The sequence below is a fragment of the Arvicanthis niloticus genome, chromosome X, assembly GCF_011762505.2.
Source record: "Arvicanthis niloticus isolate mArvNil1 chromosome X, mArvNil1.pat.X, whole genome shotgun sequence".
Classification (NCBI taxonomy): Eukaryota; Metazoa; Chordata; class Mammalia; order Rodentia; family Muridae; genus Arvicanthis; species Arvicanthis niloticus.
Genome location: NC_047679.1, coordinates 83,795,907 through 83,814,755, shown reverse-complemented (window position 1 = coordinate 83,814,755; position 18,849 = coordinate 83,795,907). Strand labels below are relative to the sequence as shown.

The 18,849-nt window shown below is 44.4% G+C and overlaps 1 non-coding gene and 1 pseudogene across 1 annotated transcript; one reads left to right on the top strand and one right to left on the bottom strand.

Annotated features, from left to right (window-relative positions):
• Positions 1 to 3,613: 3,613 nt before the first annotated feature.
• On the bottom strand, positions 3,614 to 3,755 carry LOC117695616 (small nucleolar RNA SNORA48). Its single transcript, XR_004604667.1, has one exon. It is a non-coding gene; the product is annotated as a small nucleolar RNA SNORA48 (small nucleolar RNA).
• Positions 3,756 to 10,160: 6,405 nt separating this feature from the next.
• LOC117694709 (SH3 domain-binding protein 1 pseudogene) lies at positions 10,161 to 12,019 on the top strand (annotated as a pseudogene).
• Positions 12,020 to 18,849: the final 6,830 nt, after the last annotated feature.

The following is an 18,849-nucleotide window of genomic DNA, read 5'->3' as shown; positions in this document are numbered from 1 at the left end:
CGTCCTCCTTTTCCCAATCTGTCTTTCTCAAGGTCGACCTGAACTCTTCCTAATCGTTTTTAATATTACAAGCCAAATGCCTGTGTCAGTTAAAGGGAACCCACATCTCCCTGGGGCACTGGGCAGGTGTTGTGCACTGTTAACACTGTTAAAATCACCACTAGCTTTTACGATAAGTTCCTTAGGTTTACACTGCAAGCATGTTTTCACTGCAAGCTCACTCTCCTGTATATGAGCAAAGACATTTTGGAAAGGGACATTTAACTGCCTAATGAGCAGACATTGGCTCCCTCTGCAGCCCTGGCTGCCTTAGCCACCTGGACTACCATTATGGCAGCAGCAGACCTCAGAAACGCTAGAAGATGATCGCAGTTGACTGCCCAGCTCCTGAAGACATAGTCTCAGCCAAGCCTGTTTGAAATTACTCAGAGCAGAACTATTTGGCTACTGCAGGACTAAATAAACTTTAGATGACCATACAATTTTCACCTTGGCCAGAGTTGGAGCACTGTCTCTGGGGGATTTGGAAGTGAAACTACTGTGACTAGTACTAAGAGACAAGGCTATCATTGGTCCAAAACCCCAGGGCTGTAATCGATGCTATGTGGCAAGATCAGGATTGGCCTAAATAAATAGCCAAAGAAACATCCTTCTAGGACTGTATAGGCATGCTTCTTAGGCTCACACCATAAGCCAATGGGTTAGTTGTCTGGGAAGTACTTGCCTATGCCGCCACTCCAGGCATGGCTACATCAGGCCCCATAGTGGCTTCTCTAAGAGCAGTCATTTCATTTTACTTTTAGTAATGCAAGCTGAGCTGGCAACATGGAAACAGCAACAGCAGAGATGGCAGAGGCAGCAGAACAGCACAGGGATGAGAAGAGAGGCAGCCATAGCTGAGCAGTTACCAGGTCACACTGTAAAAGCAACAAGGCAGCAGACTGACTAACAGCTGAAGATGGGAGCAAGGCAGTTCAAAAGCAGCCAAAGCAGAAGAAAAAGAAAGGCAATGGGGGGGGGGGGGTGAGGCAGGAGAGGACAGAGAGCTGATGCTAAAGATGTAAAGGCCTTGAGAAACCAGCAAAGAGAAAACTAAGGACTGCGGTTACCAGAAGAGTTTCAGAAATATTCATCTAATCTTCAGACTCAAGGGGCTCAGGTCCCAGGTTTAGAGTTCTAACACAAGCTTCTAACAGTGACCAAAGGTCACCACACCCAAGGACTGCATTTAGAGTTTAACCCTTGGAAAGCCGAGTTCTGATCCAGTATCTAAGGCCTACAAGAAATGGTAACACTGGAGGATGCCAGTTGCCGTGGCTTCCGTCCACCAACCAGCCACCACTTGCTGCTGACAAACACTGAAAGAAATGAAAGCTGCCTACAGCCAGCACCTAAAGAGCCTTGCTTGCCCATGATTTCTACCTAAGTAAAGCAGAAAGAATCTTTAGTCAGATGGTTAGTGGTAGTGCTTTGTCAGAAACGTCTTCCTTGCATCCAGACCCAGATTGGTTGCCTTTGTTAAAACATTCTTGTGGTGAAGTGGATCTTTGATTCGTAGCATTTAAAACATGTTGGCACTGTGTGCTTAATTTTGTGATAATGGAAAAATCTTCATCAAATTCTAAGCTTCATGGAGACTGTTTTGTTTACTATTATAGTTTTGTTTCTGTTTTTATTTTTTAACTCTTTATTGATTCTTGGTGAGTTTCACATCATGTACCCCAGTCTCACTCATCTTCCTGTCCCTCCTTTATCCAGCCTTCCCTCTTACAACCTCTCCTGCCAACATAAAACACACACACACACACAGACACACACACACACACACACAAAGCATAGAAAAAATCTTATTGTAGAAGCTGTAGTGTGTCACAGTGTGTCCCACATTCTATCCCTCTGTCCACACATCTTCTCTTGCAAATGTTCATTGCTATGAGTCATTTGGTCTGGTTCAGGATCTCTGACTTCTGTGACACCATCAGTATTGGATCCTCACCGAGACTCCTCCCAGTAATCCAGCTGTTGCCCTGTGTCACAGAGATCCTGTGGCTTTGGAAGAGCAGGACTGACCCTTTCACTCACCCCAACTTTTCGCAGAGGATAGAGATGATGTGGTGGGCCAACTCAGAGCCCTGGATCTTGGGCTTGGGTGGTAGCTGAGCTGCTCATCGAGCTGGCCCTCTCTTATCTGCACCACTAGAGCGGATCTCTCCAGCACTGCTCCAGCTAGGCCACCCACTGCTGCTGTCAGCAAGAGGCGGGGCCAGCTCTCCTGCTTGCAAGCGCTCAGGGCCCTGCTCACCTTCACCCACACCTGCAAGAGCCAGTTCCACTGTTCTGCCCAGTCAAGCTATGGGTCCTGCTCTCCCAAGCGCTACAGCCCGAGAGAGTGACTGACTGTGCCAGCTCTCCTGCTGTCACTCCCTCAGGGCAGGCTCATCCATGCCTTTACCATTGGACCAGTTACATTGTGTTGCCAAGGCAAGGTGCAGGCCCTGCTCTCTAGAGTATTGCAGCCAGTGAGGAGACACAGCTAACTCTCCTGCTGTCAGAGCCAACTCTCCCAACTATCCCAAATGACAAGGGGGGAGAGGAGAAGGACATCATCCTGCACCCATTTCACCTCACAGCAGAGGAGTGGTGGAGCCAGCTCTCCCTCACTCTTGACCCCAGGGTCAGCTCTCCTGGTTGTCTAACTTGTTGATGTGCAGAAGGCAGGGCTTCTCCCCTCACCCAGGCCACCTCATGGCAGAGGAGGGGTGGGACCAGCTCTCCTTCGCTCACATCCTAGAGGCCGGCTTACCCACACCCCACCACCAGGGCCAGCTCTACTGTACTGCCTATGCAAGGTACAGGGCCGCTCTCCTAAGTGCTACCAACAGTGTGGGGACCAATTCTCCAGAGCACTGCAGTCGGGGGGTGGTGGGGGAACCACTTCTGCACAGCCTCTGGACATCCACATAGTCTTATGTCACTGCCCTGACCAGGAATATCCTCATGTTATCTGGTGTTAATATGATCTGTGGGCTTTGACAGAGACCCCTGCTACCAAGTAACCATGGACCTAGACACGGCCGACAGCAACAGCTTGGGCTGGGACCTCACTGTGGCTCCAGACAGTGGGGTTAGCCACTCACAACAGGTTACTCCTCTCCAGTACCATCTGAGAGTCTCCAGTTCCATCTCTCTTCAGAAAGCTCAAGGTGTTCTTTTACCCTTTCTCTAGTATCTATCCACCTGCACATTATGGTAGCTCCCACTGCCGGCTGGCCACGTAGCTCACAGACCCCATGGCGGCCATCCCCAGTGAAAGCTGCATAGCATGATGGCAAATGCTTTATCTATGGTGTGCCTGTGCTGTGCTCTAGAGGGCAGGCAAGTCTATGTGTGGTATGGAAGTCCACAGGTCTCTGTATGTCTTCCTCCTCCCTCGCTGAGCTGTGTGGTGGTGGGTGGGGCTCTGTGTGTCTGTGGTCCACCTGTGCTGTGGGGTGGAGGGAAGATCTGTAGGTGTCTTCTCCCCGCCCACATCAAGTGGCATGGCAGGGGGTGGGGCAGGTCTCTGTCTTCCTCTTCCCGCACTGTGCTACCTGGACTTGATTTGATTTGACTTTTCTGTGTCCTAGGCTGAAAACAGCTTCGGCCACCAAGTCAGGCATCAAGCTAGGATGAACAAAGGACTGCTGTGCCCCGACTGATTTAAGAACGCCACCACAAACAAGCAAGATGTCTTTTTGTCCATTGACAGGAGGGTACTATATACTTTTAAAGTTTACCGAAGGGATGATAAATCATTGCTCAATGTATACTTGATAAAATAATGAATATACAATATGCATCAAATGGTTATATTTAGGTAGTGGGATTATGAGTGATTTGTTGTTGACCCCCCCCTTCAGCTTAAATGTGTTTTGTGTGTTATATTTTTGCAGTGGAAGGGAAAACAAACGTTTAAATCAGCATAAAAACAATACATTAGTAAATGTGAATTACTCCAGAGTAATAAGGTCATTTTGAGTAAATGCATAATCAGAAAGGGTGGGGTTCCTATTGAAAGGTTCATTGGACGTGGTTTCCAAACAAAATTTCCAAATTGATCACTGTGTGCAAACAAGTAAAGAGGGACAGAAGGACACGTAAGACAAGGTGAGTAAGATCTGCAAACTTAGGATGGTAAGAAGTTACAAATGTTCCTATACTATTACAGGAAGTGGGAATGGTAAGCCATACAGCCAAAAGAAAAAGAAATGGAGGGTCCCAAAACCAACCGAATGAACTAAGGTTAACAATGTGTTTCAACAGAACTCTTTCCTTCCCTCCTTTTTCATCTTGCTTTTCCGAAGTATGAAAAAAAAAAATGAGAAACGCCCAAAAGTGCTCCCAATGTGCTTTTCAAGGAATCTTGAATTGTTCACATTTATGATTAAAACTTGGGTGTTCTTGTTTAGCCTGGCTCCACTCAGACATGTGCTCCCAGACACAGCAAATGAAGTTCCTTACTAGAGAGCACCAGCAGTAATTAAGCCGTTCCTATTTTTAAAAAGAAATGGCTAAGATGCTTTCCTTAAGGATTGTCTGTAGGCTCTTAGCCCCTTGAATTTCGGTCTTTGCTCCTTTATCTATCAAAAAGTCACTCCTTGGCTATGAATGTGCCAAACATTTTGACCAAGTACTTATCTGCACAGCCACAAAACCAATATCATCAGTTAGGGAAAAACAATTTCCTCTGGCAAGTAGAGACAGCCTAATTGCTTAATCTGACATATTATTAATGGCTCAAGCCAACCAAAAGCATAATGGATATTGATAACCAGTGGCAGGTTGGACATTTGATGCATATAGTATTGCTGGAAATTACTTACATCAAGGGTTGCTACTGACCGTTAGACTAAATTGCTCAATCTCCATGGATTTCATTAAACAGTTCCATCAACTTGATAAAGTGGCAAGACAGAAAGTTAGCCCATTAACTATAGCTCTAAAAAAAAAAAGGCTAACAGAGTGAAAGACGTTTACAATATTTATATTCTGTATCAATGTAAAAATATAAATCTCCTTAGTAAAATTGTACTTTGGATGTTGGGGACAGTTTTACTCCCTCTCCATTTAAATGGTCTGGGGAACTGGACCTAAAACGGAGCCATTACCTGCAAATAAGCATGGCTTGGAAAGACCTGACAGTGACATTGAGCTTGGTGCTTCTAGATGTTCACGATCCGATTCATCACTCACTGGTCTTTACTTGAGAAAACGTTAAGCCTCATCCAAGGCAAGTCTCTTTTCATTTCCTTTCCCATTTACAGAGCTATTGGTATGGGTTAGCATGCAGATAGAAACTGTGATTTTCCCAGTCTCCTTTGCATGGATGCAGTTCTAAGCCTCATTTGGGCTTTAAAGAGGCATAAGGAATCACTTCTAAATAACCACAGGAAAATTATTTATAGCATATTAGGAGTTCCAATCTACACCCTCCTCTCTAAGACCTTAATAATACTCCTTCCATATGATCAGTAACAAAAGAGAGCCAAATCTTGAAGACTAAACTTGGACTCAAGACTTAAAGTGAGAAATTCTCTATGAAGCATAAGAGAAGAATAAACACTAAAACCCAAAACAACGAGACTAGAAAGAACAAAAGAAGCCTTCGGCTCTCTGGATACAGGGAAAATTATGCAGCTTGGTCTTCACATGAGACTCTTAGAAGGGAGCAGAGCCTGTCTCTGACTCTGTTGCCTGCCGTGGGATCCCTTTTCCTTAACTGGGTAGCCTTGTCTAGCCTCAGTGGGAGAGGATGCACCTAGTCCTACTGCAACTTGATATGCCAAGGCCAGTTGGTATCCATGGGAGGCTTCCCCTTTCCTGAAGGGAAAGAGAGAAGGAGTGGATAGGGAGGAGGAAGAGGGAAAATGAGGGGAGGACCGGGAGGAAAATAGGGAGGGGAAACTGCAGTGTGAATATGAAGTTTAAAGAAGCCTTCAGAGCTGGGTGTATGGATGCATTCCTAAACTCCCAATTCTGGGGACTGACGTAGGATGTTCAGTAAATCAAAGTCAGCCTGATCTACTTAGGTACTGATGAGGAAAAGGGTACAGGGTGAGAAATCTAGGATGGTGATGCCACACACAGTCCTTCAAATAAAATTAAATGACTTAAGAATTGCAAAGCTTAAGAGCACTAATTGCTCTTCCAGAGATCCTGAGTTCAATTCCCAGCAACCACATGGTGGCTCACAACCATTTGTAATGAGATCTGACACCCCCTTCTGGTGTGTCTGAAGACAGCTACAGTGTACTCATACACATAAAATAGATGAATAAATCTTTTTAAAGGGTGGGGCTGGAGAGGTGGCTCAGAGGTTAAGAACACTGGCTGCTCTTCCAGAGGTCCTGAGTTCAATTCCCAGCAAGCACATGGTGGCCCACAATCATCTGTAATGGGATCAGATGCCCTCTTCTGGTGTGTCTGAAGACAGCCACAATGTACTCCTATACATAAAATAAATAAATTTTAAAAAAGAATTGCAAAGCACTGTTAACAGTGCACAGCATAAACCAACTATGAACATCATTAGCTTCCCAATGAAACCGGAGGAACGAAATCCCAGGATGTGACAGAAAAGGTCCACACTTGATAAAAACAGTTCTGTTATATTTTTAAATATTTATTTATGCATTATGTTTATGAACATTCGCCTTTATATGTGTGTGTGCATCAACCACCATATGCATGCCCGGTGTCTGGAGAGGCCATAAGAGGATACCAAGTCCTCTAAAAATGACTTGGTGGTTGTGAGTCACCATGTGGATGCTAGTAAATGAGCCTGGGTCCTGCACAAGAACATCAAGAGCTCTTAACTGCTGAGCCAACTCTTCAACCCAGATTTTGTGTGTGTTAACTCTGTGATACATACCCTTCCAGACACACAGGTAACTGGTTCGAGACAAGGACATTGTTGGAATAATCACACTAACATTCACCTATCACTGTACCTTGAACAAAGTGCTGTCAAGTGTCTTTTCCTTTAGTTCTCCTCAAGAACCCCAAAAGAGAGGCAGAGGTGAGGTACAGGCTCATTACTATATGCTCAATGCTTTCTCTGTCTCCAGCTCACATTCTTTGGGAGCAAGAATTGTGTCTTTTTTTTTTTTTAACCCTTAGCATGCCCTAAAGAACCTACCACTCAGCAGACAGTTATAGGGATTCACTTGAATACAACAGCAATATTAAAACAACTTACTCATGGGATGGAGTAAAATGCCTGATAGGCAAGTATGAGGAATTTAGTTCAGAGCCCCCAGCACCTACGAAAAAAATAGGACATGGTAGCATATGCCTTTCAGCCCAACTGTGGGGAACAGAAAGGAGGATCCCAGGGACTTGCTGATCATGTGGTCAAGAAGATACTGTGAACTCCATGTCCACTCAAAGATCCTGTCAAAAATAAATCAATGAATGAATGAATGAATGAATGAATGAATAAGGAAGAGTTGATGAAGGACAGTTTCCCTGATATCAATCTCTGGCCTCTACAGACACCTGCTCAGGTGTACACACTGCATGCAAATACACACACACACACATACACATATACACATGCATGCACATGAACACACACAAATACACATGCGCACGCACACACACACACACAAACACACACGCATGCACGCAAACTACTGACTCAAAACCAAAGAACCAGGAACAGAAGACCAATTTTACCACTGTGTAATCTTAAGAAGCTAGCTTACCTATAAAGCCTCAAAATATCCCATGTGTAAAACAGAAGCAATCGCAGTCTTTTTCTAAGATAGTGTCCAGAGAAACAAAAGAGATAATACACAGAATGCATTTGGCACAGGATCTGCCCTGTGTACAAGAAAAGATTGTTACACTTGAATGTATGAAACACAATTAACAGAGAGAAACTAAAGAGTAATGAAAGCAAGAATTAAGGTACAAAACTTTGAGATGGTTTTGTCCTACAAAATAATGATTTAAGACAGTATGTGCACAAAATGAGATTTGCACAGCATAGACCCAGTTCCAGGAAAGGAACAAAGCACGCTGAAGGTGAAGAGGAAAAGAGATGAGGGAAGAATGTCCAAAAATAGATTCAGAAACCCATCACTTGGCCTGGAAACCTAAAAACTGGAAAGTCAACTCCTCTGAATATTGGTTTTTTGACTTGAAAATGTGAGGTCTGTTACATTAGGATCAAAATACCCTGGCATGAACTGCAAACATCTGGGCTTTTGCTATAAATTCCTGCCTGTGACGGAAGTATAACGAAGTTGTGGCTTTTTGCATTTATTTTTTAACCTGTGTTGGGAAGCTAGAGCTCCAGAAAAGGAAGAAATGCAACTGTTCCTATTAGAGTCTATTTGAGTCTATTTGAAGCCAGAAACAGCAAGCGCTTGCCAGTCAAATCTAAATGTTTTCCCAAGCATCCCAGCTGAGCAGAGAGAAGGAGGCATATGCAAGAGGTCATTTGTCTTCCTCCAAATCCTGAGATACATACAGCCACTTTTCTTTGGTACTCTAAAGAACCCCACCCCAGCCCACCCATAGAAGTGGCAGCTAGGTTTGACATGTGAAAGATGGTAGCAAGGCAAATGCTCCTTCCTCTGGCTCCGTGGCAGCTCTTAGTGCCCACGAAGATGGAGTTGTTGAGCATTTGCCTACTCTCACCTGGTGTCCTCCTGGCTCGTAAAGCAACTTGTATCAAAACATTGTAGATTTGAAAATGATCACAAACCTACTTCTGACCATAAAGGACTGCTATATGGTTGTTTGTCCCAGAACATTCCAGGCACAGATATGGTTAGAATTTAACCTGGATGGGATAGGAACGGAACTCCACAGGAAGAACAACAGGGTCAACAGACCTGGACCCTTGGGAACTCTCAGAGACTGAAACACCAAGCAAAAACATACACGGGATGGACCTAGGCTTCCCTGGACATATGTAGCAGATGTGCAGCTTGATCTTCATGTGGGTCCTGAACAACTGGAGCAGGGGCTGTACCTTAAGTGGCTACCTGTGGATCCTGCTCCCATAACTGGCTTTGTCTCTTCTCAGTGGTGAGAGAATGTACCTAGCCCCACAGTGACTTGAATAAGCCCAGGCTACCCTTGAATAGTGGAGATGATTTCATGAGGACTCAAAAGTACTTCTAGAACTGAGGTTAGTAAACTTGAGGTGTAAGAAGCCACAATCTACAAGGTAAAAGGTTAAGGATGAAATTGTTCGTATATCAAAACAATCTCATAAGTAGTATAGAGTAAAAGGAAAACTTATCATGATTTCTTAAAGATAAGGCAAAGAATTCTAATATAGAACTGTCCTGATTTAAAGTGGCACACTGGGAAAGCACCTGACTCCTACCTGCACTATGGATTCCCCATGTGCCTTCTGATCAAATAAAAACAGTAAAAGCATTGTGTTATTTAAATCTTATAATTGAACATTTTCTGTTTAACACATTGGAGATAAACTCCCAGAAGTTGGGTATTGCATCTACCTTGACTTCAAATATGAGCTACATACTTTTAGTAACATCCATACTTTTAGTTTTACATCCATGGCCTGGTCCCTACTCACCTCACCAGCATCGTCTCTGCTGCTTTGGCAAACCCAAAGGTCCAATATTGACAGAATTGTGTGTAATTGCTGGGCATGGTAGAGTACACCTCTCATCTGAGCATCTGATGAGATAAGGTGTGTGCAGGATACTATAGGTATAAACGAATGCCAACATCTGGTGAGAGGATTGTGAGTTCAGTGGCAGCCTGGGCTGCATACTGAGACTCCATCTCAAAGAGGCAAAACAAAAGTAAAAAAAAAAGAAAAAAAAAAAAAAAAAAAAAAAAAGATGATACTGTGCAGCCATCTCTTAGCTAGCTGAGCAGCCCCAAAACTCTAAATAAGAAATTCTGCTTCTGGTATCAGTTTCTGTGGTAGGATGTCAGAATACACCCTAATATAATTTATAAAATGATTCAGGGCCAGAGGAGCGCGCCGGCCCAGGAAGCCAGAGCGCTGCCCAACCATGGGGCGAAGCGCACGCGCGCGCGCGCGCGCGCGCGCGGAGAAACAGACTGGGCCAGGGGCTGCCCGCCTCAACCCCGTAGGTGACTCCTCGGCCCCCCAGCCCGGACCCAAGATGATGAAGAGGCAGCTGCACCACATGCGGAAGCTGGCCCACATGGGCAGCTCAGGACGCACCCCAGAGACTGCCGAGTTCTTGGGTGAGGACCTGCTGCAGGTAGAGCAGCGGTTGGAGCCAGCTAAGCGAGCAGCCCACAATGTTCACAAACGGCTGCAAGCCTGTCTGCAGGGCCAAAGCGGGGCTGACATGGACAAGCCGGTGAAGAAGCTTCCTCTCATGGCTCTTTCTACCACGATGGCTGAAAGCTTCAAGGAACTTCCAGCATGGGGAAGGCCTTGCAGATGAGCTGTGCCATCCAGAACCAGCTGGCCCGAATCCTGGCAGAGTTTGAGATGACCCTGGAGAGGGATGTCCTGCAGCGGCTCAGCAGGCTGAGAGAGGAAGAGCTGCCTGCCATCCTTAAGCACAAGAAGAGCCTTCAGAAGCTGGTGTCTGACTGGAATATCCCTCAAAAGCAGGCTCACCCAGGCAGCCAAGAACTCAGGAAGCAGCTAAGGCCTGAGTAGTGGCTCAGGCAGTCACACCCACAACACCACTGCCAACAAGGTGGAGATGCTGAAGGAGGAAGAGGAGGAGCCGAAGAAAAAGGTGGAACAGTGCAAGGACGAGTACCTGGCAGATCTCTACCACTTCCGCCAACTACTTTATTCATCTCCTGGAGATTCAGGCTGACTACCATCGCAAGTCATTAACCTCACTGGACACAGCTCTAGCTGAGCTGAGGGACAACCACAGCCATGCAGACTCCTCCCCCTTGGCGGCCGCCCCCATCTGCGCCTTAAGCAGACCATGACCTCAGATCCCCACAGCCTAGAGGAATTCTGCTCAGACCCCTGTGCCGTAGCAGGTGCCCTCAAGTCCTATCTCAGGGAGCTGCCAGAGCCTCTGATGACCTCTGACCTCTACGATGACTGGATGAGAGCAGCTAGCCTGAAGGAGCTAGAAGCCCGCCTGGAAGCCCTCCGTGATGTTTGCAGCCGTCTACCCCAAGAGAACTTCAACAACCTGATGAAGTTCCTGGCACTGCTGGCAGAGGAGCAGGACATGAATAAGATGATGCCCAGCAACATCGCCATTGTCCTGGGACCCAACCTGCTGTGGCCTCCTGAGAAAGAAGGGGACCAGGCCCAACTGGACGCTGCCTCTGTGTCCTCCATTCAGGTGGTGGGTGTTGTCAAGGCGCTGATACAGAATGCAGACACCCTCTTCCCTGGAGATATCAACTTCAATGTGTCAGGCATCTTCTCAGGCCTGGCCTCCCAGGAGAAGGTCAGTAGCCAACAGGTCTCAGAGGAGTTGCCACCTGTTGCTGTGCCTGCCCCAGCCACCACCCCAGCCGCCACTCCAGCTCCAGCCTCAGTGGCTGTCAAAGAAAGGACAGAGTCTGAATTGCCCAAACCAACTTCTCCCAAGGTCAGCAGGAGCCCCACAGAAACAGCTGCTTCTGCAGAGGACGTGACTCGCAAGACCAGGCGCCCAGGACCAGCCCGGCCTACCATGCCACCTCCCCAGCCCTCCAGCTCACGCTCATGCCCTCCAGCTCCATCCCTGGCCCCTGGCTCTGTCAGCCCTGGCACTCCCCAAGCTCTGCCACGCCTTCTGGTGGGCACTAACTTCCGGGCCCCCACTGTACCTTCCCCATTACCCCCTGTTCCTCCACAGCCTGCCCGGTGCCAGAGCCTCCCACTGCCCAGCCTCCCCTGGCCTAGTCATTTCAAACATTCCTGCTCAGGTGGACCAGGGAGCAGCTACTGAGGATGGAGGAAGCCCTGAGGTTGTGGGTGGGCACCCCCCCTCTCCCAGCTCTGCCACCCCAGCCCCGGCCCAGGGACCTCATTTCTGAGGCAGATTAAGCAGGCCCTCCTGCCTGGCAAGTCCTCAGTGTCCCCTTTCTCTCTGTCCCTCCTTCCTCCCTTATCCTCCTAGGACAGCCCTCTCCTGTGCCTAGGTGCCTGCTGGGCCGGCCCCTATGGCCAGGAGGGTTCAGGCCAGCCCTCTAATTTCTGACCTGTTCCTCTTCCATTTGAGCTTGGAGTTCCCACCTGACTCCACACTCTCTGGCAGGGTCTCAAGAGAGCTATCAGAAGGAAGGACTGACTTGCCTGTTCATACAGAACTTTTATTTTTTTCTCTTGCCTATGTGTTTTTGTAAGGCTCGTAAATAAATTATTTTTAACAAAACTGAAAAAAAATAAAAATAAATAAATAAAATGATTCAGAGGGAGTAAAGGGAAGAGGAAATGGAAGGGGAGAAAGGAGAATAAGAGGAGAGGAAAAGAAAGGGGAAAGGAGGGGAAGACGGAAGTGAGGGGCAAGGTGGGAGGAGAGGAAAGGGGGGGAGGGGGGAGGAGGGGAGAGGAGAGGAGAGAAGAGGAGGATTATAAATAAAGTGAACTGGATAGCAGTTCCTCAAAATATAAAACAGCATGTCCACTTCAAGCCTTGCAATCAGAGACACAGTAGACAGCCTAACAATGGAGGCAAACTAGAGCCAACCTGCCACAGTCATGGAACACCTGTACCACCAGAAGCTAGAAGAAGCAAGGACATATTCTCCAGACCCTTGAGAGAAACAACACTAACACTTAGATTTCAGACTTTGGCTCTCCAAAGTTGCTAATTTTCTGTGTTTCAAGCCACTCATTCATGGTATTTTATTATAGCAGCTTTAAGAATTGAAAAGACCGGAGGGTCCCCCTGACCTTCTACCTCCTGCTGTTGCCTGTTTCTATTTTTTATGCTGGCCCTCGGGGCTTCATTCCTTTCCCCTCACTCAATACCAAATCAGGTTTTCCTCTTCCCTCCCACCCCCATCCGCATTCCCTCCCAGGTCCCTGCCTCCCTACCCCCACTCTGTGGTTGCTTTCTTCTCCCTCCCAAGTTTGACTGAGGCATCCTCACCTGGGCCCTTCTGCTTGTTGACCTTTTTGAGTTCTGTGGACTGTATCTTGAAGAAGAAAAAGAAGAAGAAGAAAAATTGAACATACACAAAGATGGTCTCCCTGAGTAGTTTTAAACTGAACCTTGGATCACGAGAATTAGTCAGCCATGGGGAGGTTGGATCTGAGAGAATGCTCAAACAAAGAACAGAATGTCTAAAGGAGAGGTCCTGAGGCAGAGATAGCTTGATAAGCTCACAGAACCGGAATAGGAGCAGGATGCCTGGAGAACCAAACAAAAAAAACAAAGAAAGGTTCAGAGGAGGAAGATTGTGCAGGGTTAATAGGCCACAGTAAGGAATTCAGCATTTGTTTAACGTGTGATGGAATGGTTTAAAGTTTTCCACTACATTTAGAGTAAAAATCCTAACTCCCAACCATGCACTAAAACACCAAGCAGGATTTGTGCTGACCCTACTCCTATCCTTTTCACTAACACTGTTCTACCTTCAAGGCTATTCCCTTCTTCAGGGTCTGTGTCTTCTGAGTCTTTTATCCTGGAATGACCTCACACACCTCTGACTGGCCTAGCTTTTTCAAAACAGTTTTGGGTGTCAGCTCACATATGCCCTTTTTTTGTACCTGACATTAACATTCTAGTTTTTATCATTAGCGTGTATTCTTTATACAAAATAAAGGGTTTCATTATGACATTTTCATGTATACATTTGAGTACTTTGATAATATCCCCCACCTTGTCTCTTCCTTTCCCCACTCTGCCCTTCGTTGAGTCTCATTCATCTTCAGAATTGCTGGAGTACATAAAAAAAGAGTAAAAGCTGGAGAGATGGCTCAGTAGTTGAGAGTGCCTACTTCTCTTCCAAAGGACCTGACATCAGTTCTTAGTACGCATAGTGGATGACTGAGAACCAACTCTAACTCCAGCTCCAAAGGATTGGATGCTTTCATAGATTCTGCAAGCATGTGCATGGTCCCAAACCAAAAAAAAAAAAAAAAAAAAAAACACATAAAAGCATAATTTGAAATAATAATAATTGAAATAATAAACAAACAAATAAATAGGTAACATGAAGGAGAAAAGAACTGATGGAAATTTAAGCAGTTACATTTGGGGAGTGGTATTATGGTGTGTATGTGCTACATGCCCTATGTGCACACACGTAGAGAAACCAAAGGTCTTCCACATTCTCTCTGTGCCTTATTGCCTTGGGACAGAGACTCTCACACTTTTAGTTAGAGTGACACACTAGATAGATCCACAGCATCTATTGCTGGTATTACAGAAACATGTATTTGTCATACCCAAAACTTTACATGAGTGATGGAGATTCAGTCTCTGGTACATGCTGACTCATTTGTCTACCTACCCCCTAGAAGTTACATCTTATTAAAGTATTGCTTTAATAACTAATTTGTTGTGTCCCAACAATGTAAGAAAAGAAATTATTTTCTCATCAATACATATTAATTATTACCCATTAGGAGTCAGGCATTGTTTGGGATCCTTCAGGATACAAAAATAAACAAAAGCTGTTGTCCTCTTGGAGAGTATAGTCTAATGAAACTCAGTTGTGGAGTGATGAAGAAGGTAATGAAGGCCTGGGAAAAGCATGAAGCAGTACAGGGAGACAAATCTAGCTACATTTGTGACGTGCTTTGAAAAGAAGATAACTCGATAAAACTCAGAATTAGAAATCACTTTTTCCAAGACTGAAGATATAGATCAGTAGCAAAGTCCTTGCCAGGAATGTTCAAGGCTCTGGGTTCAATCTGCAGCCCTGCAGAAAACAGACGTGATGGCACATGCCTTAATACCTCAGGAGGTGGAGGCAGGAGTTCGAGGTTATCCTTATCAACATAATGAGTTTGGGGACAGCCTTGGATACATGAAACTGTGTCTAAAAAAGAAGCCCTGGGCATGGAGAGATGGCTCAGCAGTTAAAAGTACTTTCTGCACTTGTAGAAGACCTGGATGCAGTTCCATAATTCCACCTCTAGGGGATCTAGTGCCTTCTTAATTCCCTCTTCTGGGCCATGCTGTTACCAGCTTGTATGTGGTGCAAAACATTCATGCACATAAAATAAAAACTTTATGTACACTTCACCCCCCCCCCAAGAAATAAACATCCTAATGAAACTCATTATTGTATATAATTAATATATGCTGACAAAAAAATAAATAAAATTTTAAAGAAAGAAAAATGGACCACTTCTTCCACAAAGTATTCTAAGTTTTCCCCAATCTTAGATTATGTCACAGCACCTCATGTTTGTCCTACTGGAACACACCCTGTACTGTATTCATTAATTTGTCTTTTTCCTGTCTCTTCAACACATCATACCAAAGTCCATGGTATGATGCATAGCTCAGAATAGGTACTCTGTACATTTATTAAATAAATTTATTTATTATACTTATCTCTCAGTATTCATGGAGTATTGATTCTAGGGCTTCTTACAAATATTTAAACGTTTTAATTCTAAAGTCCCTTATATAAAATAGTATAGTATTATATATAAACCTAGTATATTCCTCCACAGACTTTAAATCATCACTATATTAATTAGAATACCTAGTGCATTATAAAAACTATGTAAATAATTATTGTACTATATTGTATAGAAAATTATGATAATAGAATGTCTATGATAATAGAATGTCTATATGGGTTCAGTATATATGCTATTGTTTTCCAATGTTATGACCCTAAGTTTTCTGAAATGTGTGAATTTAGAATGTACAAATAAGAAGTTTAAAATGGGTGGTGGTGACACACACCTTTAATCCCAACACTTTGGAGGTAGATCCTGGCAGTTCTCTAAGTTCTAGGCCACCCTGGTCTACAGACCAAGTTCCAGGACAGCAAGGGCTACACAGAGAAACCATGTCTCAAATAAAATAAAATAAGGATGATGGACTATATTTTGATAGTCATCATATTTATTATTGATTAAATTTACTAACTATATAAACCAGGTACCTTATCAGGATAGCATTTATTGACCATCATGTGGAAATTTCTTTGTTTTAATGTGCTGAAACTTTGATCAAGATTTGTATTGATACAAAATTTTCCTTTCTAGATTGACATAAGATTTCCTATTTAAGTCCTTCCAGTCTGGGCCTGAGCATTGAGCAGATCCCTGGCAGCAGCTCTGCCCCCAATCTCACAGAACCCAGAGAAAGCAGGCCTCCCAGGAGCTCCAATCCAAGCAGTATCTTAGGTAAGGAGACAGAAACATCCACCCCAAACAGGGAGTAACTGGGACCCACTGGGACCCAGGAATTCACTCCTAGCCCGGAGCACTGGTTCCATCCAGTCTGGGCACCAGGCACTGAGCAGATCTTGGACCCCAGTTCTAAGCCCAGTAGTAACACCCACCCCACGTAGTTTTGATAAAACCAAGATAATAGGAAAGACAGGGTCCAGTCAGAGACAGTGAGCGCAGATAGCACTAAGGAGATCCAGATGACAAAAGGCAAGTGCAAGAACATAAGCATCAGCAACCCAGGGTATTTGGCATCATTAGAACCTAGTTCTCCCGCACAAGAAAGTCCTGAATTCCCCATATCACCAGGAAAGCAAGATTCAGATTTAAAATCACTTCTAATGATGATGATAGAGGACTTTAAGAAGGACATAAATAACACTCTCAAAAAAATTGAGGAGAACACAGGTAAACAGGTAGAAGCCCTTAAAAAGGAAACACAAAAATCCCTTAAAGAATTACAAGAGAACACAACCAAACAGGTGAAGGAATTGAACAAAACCATCCAGGACATAAAAATGGAAGTAAAAACAATAAAAAAAATCTCAAAGGGAGACTACCCTGGAGATAGAAAACCTAGGAAAGAAATCAGGTGTCATAGACACAAGCATCACCAACAGAATACAAGACATAGAAGAGAGAATCTCAGGTACAGAAAATGCCATTGAAAATATTGACACAACTGTCAAAGAAAATGCAAAAAGTTCTTAACACAAAACATCCAGGAAATCCAGGAAACAATGAGAAGACCAAACCTAAGGATAATAGGTTTAGATGAGAGTGAAGATTCCCAACTTAAAGGGCCAATAAATATCTTCAACAAAATTATAGAAGAAAATTTCCCTAACTTAAAGAACAAGATGCCCATAAACATTCAAGAAGCCTACAGATGCCAAATAGACTAGACCAGAAAAGAAATACCTCCCATCACATAATAATCAAAACACAAAATGCACAAAACAAAAAAAGAATATTAAATGCAGTAAGGGAAAAAGGCCAAGTAACATATAAAGGCAGACCTATCAGAATTACACCAGACTTCTCACCAGATACTATAAAAGCGAGAAGATGCTGAACAGATGTCATACAGACCCTAAGAGAACACAAATGCAGCCCAGGCTACTATACCCAGCAAAACTCTCAATTACTGTAGATGGAGAAACCAAGATATTCCACAACAAAACCAAATTTACACAATATCTTTCCACAAACCCAGCATTACAAAGGATAATAGCGAGAAAGCTCCAATACAAGGAGGGCAATTATACCCTAGAAAGAACAAGAAAGTAATCCTCTTCTAACAAATCCAAAAGAAGATAGCCACACAAAGATAATTCCACCTCTAATAACAAAAATAACAGGAAGCAACAATCACTGTTCCTTAATGTCTCTTAACATCAATAGACTCAATTCCCCAATTAAAAGACATAGGCTAATGGACTGGATACATAAACAGGACCCAGCATTTTACTGCATACAGGAAACCCACCTCAGTGACAAAGACAGACACTACCTTAGAGTAAAAGGCTGGAAAACAATTTTTAAGCAAATGGTCCTAAGAAACAAGCTGGAGTGGCCATTCTAAAACGTCCAGCCTGAGAACACAAAGGAAGGGACTCATGGCTCCACCTGTATAGGTAGTTGAGGGTGGGTGGCCTTGCCAGGCATCAGTGGAAGTGGACAGCCTTGATGCCTGAAAGTTTGGATTCCCTAGTGTTGAGGAATTCAAGAGCAGGGAGGCGGGAATGGGAGGATGGTGGGAGCACACCCTCATAGAAACTCCCAGAATTATATGGATTAGACATGACAGATGCAGGCCGCCAGATGCTCCAACGTTTTGTAGTATAGGGACTGTCTAGGTGTTCAGCAGTCTCTATAAATTGGCTAAATTTTAGAAGCTATGCTTTGTGCTTCTCATAATTTCAGTTAACTCAGTCATTCTGAATTCCTGACGGGGTTGAAGACTTATAGTCTCATAGCCAATCCCGGCTATTTACTTTGAGAGAAAAGATTTGAGAGGATGGTTTTCAGCTCACATTCATTCTAAAGCCAAGAAAAAAAAGCCAGGTTCAGAACTAAGTCTTTTAGTTAGGAGAGATGACAGAGGTTCTGGTTAGTCAACAAAATGATGGACTGGGTATTAGGTCTATCTTACACCTTACTGACACAAATTGGTATAGTTATGCTCTAATTGTATTTTGAAAGAAAAGGTTTTTTTTTTTATTTTAACAAGAAGGGTGATATGTAGGAGGAGCTAAGGTGGGAGGAGTAAGGAGAGGAAGAGGAGGAATAAGGAGAGGAAGAGGGAAAGAAGAGGAGGAATAAGGAGAAGAAGAGGAGAGGAAGAGGAGTAAGGAGAGGAGGAGGAGAGGAAGAGGTAGGGGAGGAGGAGGAGAGGAAGAGGAGGAGGTAGGGGAGGAGGAGGAGAGGAAGAGGAGGAGCTAGGGGAGGAGTGGGGGGGACATGGAGGCAGATGTTCTTGTGTCTCCGCCAGTCAAAGATAGTTGGTATAT